Here is a 6,058-nt window from a genome sequence, read left to right as displayed (position 1 = left end):
GTGTTGGTCCGAACTGAGTTGCCTGCGGGGCCACCTTTGGGAAACTTGAGGGTTGGTTTTACTCGTAGCTAGTCTCATCCGGTGTTTCCCTGAGAATGAGGTACATGCAACTCCTATCGGGATTTGTCCGCACATCGGGTGGCTTTGCTGGTCTTGTTTTACCATTGTCAAAATGTCTTGTAACCGGGATTCCGAGCCTGATCGGGTCTTCCTGGGAGAAGGAATATCCTTTTTTGACCGTGAGAGCTTGTGATGGGCTAAGTTGGGACACCCCTGCAGGGTTTTGAACTTTCGAAATTCGTGGTCGCGGTTATGGGCAGATGGGAATTTGTTAATGTCCGGTTGTAGAAAACCTGAAACTTAACTTAATTAAAATGGATCAACCGCATGTGTAACCGTGATGGTCTCTTTTCGGCGGAGTCCGGGAAGTGAACACGGTGTTGGAGTTATGCTTGAACATAGGTTGTTCTAGGATCACTTCTTGATCATATATTCTCGAACGTGCTTTGCCTTCTCTTCTCGCTCTCATTTGCATATGTTAGCCACCATATATGCTAGTGCTTGCTGCAGCTCCACCTCATACCTTTTACCTTACCCATAAGCTTAAATAGTCTTGATCGCGAGGGTATGAGATTGTGAAGTCCCCGTGACTCACATTTTACTTCCAGAACCAGTTTGCAGGTGCTGATGATACTGTGCAGGTGACTCAACCAAGCTCAAGGAGGAGCTCGATAAAGATCGTGTTTGTTATGTTATTCCGTTTCCTGTTGATCAGTAGTGGAGCCCAGTTGGGGCGATCGGGGACATTGTTGCATTTGGGGTTGTCTTTATTTTGGTTCTGTAGTCGGACCTTGATTGTATCTGGTTGAATGTAATGATATTCATGTATTGTGTGAAGTGGCGATTGTAAGCCAATTCTGTATCCTCTTTCTTATTCACTACATGGGATGTGTAAAGATTACCCCTCTTGTGACATTGCCTACAATGCGGTTATGCCTCTAAGTCGTGCTTCGACACGTGGGAGATATAGCCGCATCGTGGGTGTTACACTAGGCTGTTTTATAAATTGTCGTTGTGATGGACGATATACATGAGCAAGGAGCCGAGTCACGAGTATGCCCATTAGTGTTGAGCCAGGTGAATACATGCTCGGTGTTTGCGGAGGCCTTCAGCAAATGTCTAAACAGTAATGTCACATACGCATAATTTTGGTTTTTATTTCTTTCTCCACTGACAGGTAGGCCCGCATAGATAGATAGATAAAGATCAGGCGCTGATGAGGCGCATGCGGACTGTTTGACTGGTCAACCAGACAAATACAGAGCTATACGCTGAGCCAGTGACCGTATAATCACCATATCTCATATACAATGATCAAAGTGAGCTATCAACACAAGTTCAATGACCGCCAATGCATTTTACTCGGTAATAAATGACCAGGATAGAAGGGGAATCCAAATTTCCTTTGTCTCCTGTCCTTGAGCTCTTGACAAACCAATGCACTTTACGGTTGTCCAGCCACTCCACCCTAGAGCTGTCACCAAGCGTCGTTCATGCCACCGCGCCGCACACTAACCGGTAAGGAAGCGATGGCATCCCCCCACGCCAAGTTCTTCGCCGCCCATGACCGCACAAAGAATGGTAGGCAAGCGGTCGCATCCCGCTGTGCCGAGTTCATCGCCGCTCGTGACCTCACACCTATGTGGGTGGAATTTGAAGCTGCCAAGGCCGAATGGGAGGTAGAGCAAGAGGTGGCCAAAGCCGCACAGAGGGAGCAGAAAAGTATAAAAGCAATCCAGAAAAGAGAGGCCCGCCGCCGCAAGAAAGAAGAGGACGCACGCGCTGCTGCGGAGAGGTTGGCGGAGATCCAAGCACGGTGAGGTGTTGCCGACAAAGGCGGGAAGGAGAACGACGGCGTCTGGCCAGCATGTGAGAAGTAGTAGTACTAGTAGTTAGTGTGTGTGTCTGTGTCACCCGTACATTTGTTTAATTAATTATGAGCATGTAACAGTACTACTGTACTAGTTACTACTGTAGTTTTTAGAGCAAATTACTAGTACATTAGCCTAGACTCAATGGAAAAATTCCTATTCTATGCATCAAATGACATCTCTTTCTCTACAGGAATTGAGATGCATGTCATCTCACTTCCTATGACTTTCATATTCCTATGAAATTCCTATCCTATGAACCAAAGGAGGCCTCTGCTAGAGTAACTACTGTAGCTAGCAGTACTGCTGGTATAGTAGTTCTCTTCAAGAAGCGGAATTCAACGAAGTCATGATGGTTCCTTCGTCTGAGCAACTTCACAGTGGGTAAGGTTGGGCATGTGGTTTGACGGCTCATTAGTAATTACTGTGGCGCAACGACCGGGGTGACTCTCCCTTGGAGTTCTACGGGCATGGCAAGTGGACCAGGATGGTCGACGTCCCACATGTCGGCGAGCGGAAGTATTCTTTCCGATATCGAGGAGCAAGGAAACCGCGTGGTATAGTATCATTGGTGATTTATATTTATTTTTTATTTCTAATGAATGCTAGCGTTTCAACTGTTACGACGAAGGAGTGCCAAACACACGGCACGTGCTGGATGTCGCACACGTCAGCGAAAGAAGTGGGACATGAACAACGTGGTAGAGCGTCTCCACTTCTGGGTCAGAGACCACACGTAGTAGTACTACTGTACTAGTTGTAACACCCTCAATGTAGATATATCTCCCACGTGTCGAAGGACGACTTAGAGGCATAACCGCATTGTAGGCAATGTCGCAAGAGGGGTAGTCTTTACACATCCATGTACTGAATAAGAAAGAGGTACAGAGTTGGCTTACAATCGCCACGTCACACAATACATGAATAAAGCATTACAACATCCAGATACAAACAAGGTCCGACTACGGAACCAAAATAAAAGAAGACTACCCCTAATGCTACAGATCCCCGATCGCCCCAACTGGGCTCCACTACTGATCAACTGGAAATGGAACAACACAACGAATATGATCTTCATCCAGCTCCTCCTTGAGCTTGGTTGCGTCACCTGCACGATTTCATCAGCACCTGCAACTGGTTTTGGAAGTAATTTGTGAGTCACGGGGACTCAGCAATCTCACACCCTCGCGATCAAGACTATTTAAGCTTATAGGTAGGGTAAAGGTATGGGGTGGAGCTGCAGCAAGCAGTAGCATATATGGTGGCTAACATACGCAAAAGAGAGCGAGAAGAGGAGGCAAAGCATGGTCGAGAATCTTTGATCAAGAAGTGATCCTAGAACGACCTACATTCAAGCATAACTCCAACACCGTGTTCACTTCCCGGACCCCGCCGAGAAGAGACCATCACGGCTACACATGCGATTGATGCATTTTAATTAAGATAAGTTTCAGGTTTTCTACAACCGGACATTAACAAATTCCCATCTACCCATAACCGTGGGCACGGCTTTCGAAAGTTCAAAACCTTGCTAGGGTGTCCCAACTTAGCCCATCACAAGCTCTCATGGTCAACGAAGGATATTCCTTCTCCCAGGACGACCCGATCAGGCTCGGAATCCCGGTTACAAGACATTTCCACAATGGTAAAACAAGACCAGCAAAGCCACCCAGATGTGCCGACAAATCCCGATAGGAGCTGCACATATCTCGTTCTCAGGGCGCACCGGATGAGCACTCCGTACAGCTAAAAGCAAACCTCGAGTTTCCCCGAGGGGGCGCTGAAAAGGACTATAGTTTGGACCAACACTCCGAGGAGCACTGGCCCGGGGGGGGGGTTAAATAAAGATGACCCTCGGGCTGGCCGACCAAAGGGAAAAAGAGGCTAGGTGGCAAATGGTAAAACCAATGTTGGGCCTTTTTGGAGGAGTTTCATTCAATGCGAACTGTCAAGGGGTTCCGATTATAACCCAACCGTGTAAGGAACGCAAACTCAAGGAACATAACACGGGTACGACGGAAACTAGGGCGGCAAGAGTGGAACAAAACACCACGCATAAGGCCGAGCCTTCCACCCTTTACCAAGTATATAGATGCATTAAATAAATAAGAGATATTGTGATATCCCAACAATAAACATGTTCCAACAAGGAACAAACTCCAATCTTCACATGTAACTAACAACGCTATAAGAGGGGCTGAGCAAAGCGGTAACATAGCCAAACAACGGTTTGCTAGGACAAGGTGGGATTAGAGGCTTGGCTTAAAAATATGGGAGGCATGATATAGCAAGTGGTAGGTATCGTAGCATAGGCATAGCAAAAGAGAAAGCAACTAGCAAGTGAAGATAGAAGTGATTTCGAGGGTATGATCATCTTGCCTGCAGAGTTCTCCGAGAAGACGAAAGCTTGATTCTTGAAAACGTACTCAACGGCTACCTCGAACACGAGCTCGCCTCCCAGCTCTACCCAAGACAAAAACACAAGCAAAGGGAACAACAATCAACCATGGTGCAATGCACAAGCAACATGATGCAAAACATGGCATGATATGCGGGATGTGATATGCAATGCATATGCATGTTTCGGAAAGGAAAGATTGAACTTGGCCTCAACTTGGAAAACCAAGAGTGCCACTAGAAAGAGGAGTTGATTTCGGTCGAAATCAATATAAAGATCACCGGAATCGGATGCGCGGTTTGCAAATGGCAAGCAAAAACAAATATGGCACCGATCTGCGATTAACAGCATGAGACCATCTAAATGCATCAAGAACAACATGCTACAGCACTCTAACATGGCAACAAAATACATGGCAGGGATCCACTCAAGATGTTTGACAAAATATGAACAGTGAGCTATGGCTAATTCACACAATAGCAGGTTCAAACAAGCATGGCAAAAGTGCAAAAGATATCAGGTTAGAGACTTAGAGAAAATAACATGTCAGGAATTTAACATCAGAAAGCAATGTTTAGAGCAGGATAACAACATGCTACAGGAACATATTATGGCAAAGCAAGGCATGGCATGAAGCTACTCAAAGCATACAACAAACGTCCCTTACTGGCCATAAGCCAAAAGGGATCAGAAAATACAATGGCAACCATGTGAACATAGCAATTATCGTTAACAGATTCAGACTTAGTGAAAAACTGGAACATGGCAAAACAGATATTAAGTAGGCATGTTTACGAGCTCGATGCACTCACCACAAGTCATTGCATGATAAACTAAGCATACACCCAGCAAGTAGACATGGCATAGAAGCTCAACATGGCAAGAACAACAACAAAGCATGCATGGATCAACTACACCAACCTCGGCAAAATGCTTAACACGTAAACATTCTGCCAGGAACATTTTATAGCAAAAGTAGAGCTCGATTGAGTCAAGCTAGGGTGATCCATAATTGCAAACAAAGACATGGATGGATAGATCACCACAATATCTAAAAAACATCCTTACTGATCATGCTCCAAAGAGGCATGAATCACTCTATAGCAACAAGAACACATGGCATAAAAATATTGACATGATGAAGACTTGGAATATTTCTAAGTCCCTGAAATCAGCAACATTATAGGAGCTACTTTGCATGCTTGTCCTAGTCACCACATAGATCACAAAAATACATGGCATACACCCCTGTAAAGATGGCATGGCATACTTCAAAACTCATGTAGAGCTCAAGTTCATAGGAGGCACAAAATAATCATGGCAAAAATGACAAATGTCCAATTACTGATATGAATCTGAAACTAATAGAAACTAGCACTCTTCCAACAACATTTAGGGCATCAAGATGAGCTCAAATAAACATGATGCAATGAGATGTAATGAAGTACTCGTCGACACGAACAATTTGATATGCTACACGCACGAATCGGAGCAACGGTGATGAAGTTATGACATGATGAAGTATGCTCAAAATTACTGGGACTTGGACGAAAATATCACCTCCAGATCTATGGTTCGTCCGGCGCGGAAATCGAGGCGGGCCGGATCTTCACCAGAGTTAGCGCCGGAGAGCGAGGAGAGGCGGCCGGGCTCGAGGGCGCCGGATCCGGTCCGGCCCGACCGGATCCGCGACGAGCGGCGGCGGGGGCGGCCCACGGCGCTTCGGCGG

This window comes from Triticum dicoccoides, chromosome 4A, assembly GCF_002162155.2.
Source record: "Triticum dicoccoides isolate Atlit2015 ecotype Zavitan chromosome 4A, WEW_v2.0, whole genome shotgun sequence".
Classification (NCBI taxonomy): Eukaryota; Viridiplantae; Streptophyta; class Magnoliopsida; order Poales; family Poaceae; genus Triticum; species Triticum dicoccoides.
This window is presented reverse-complemented; position numbering follows the sequence as displayed.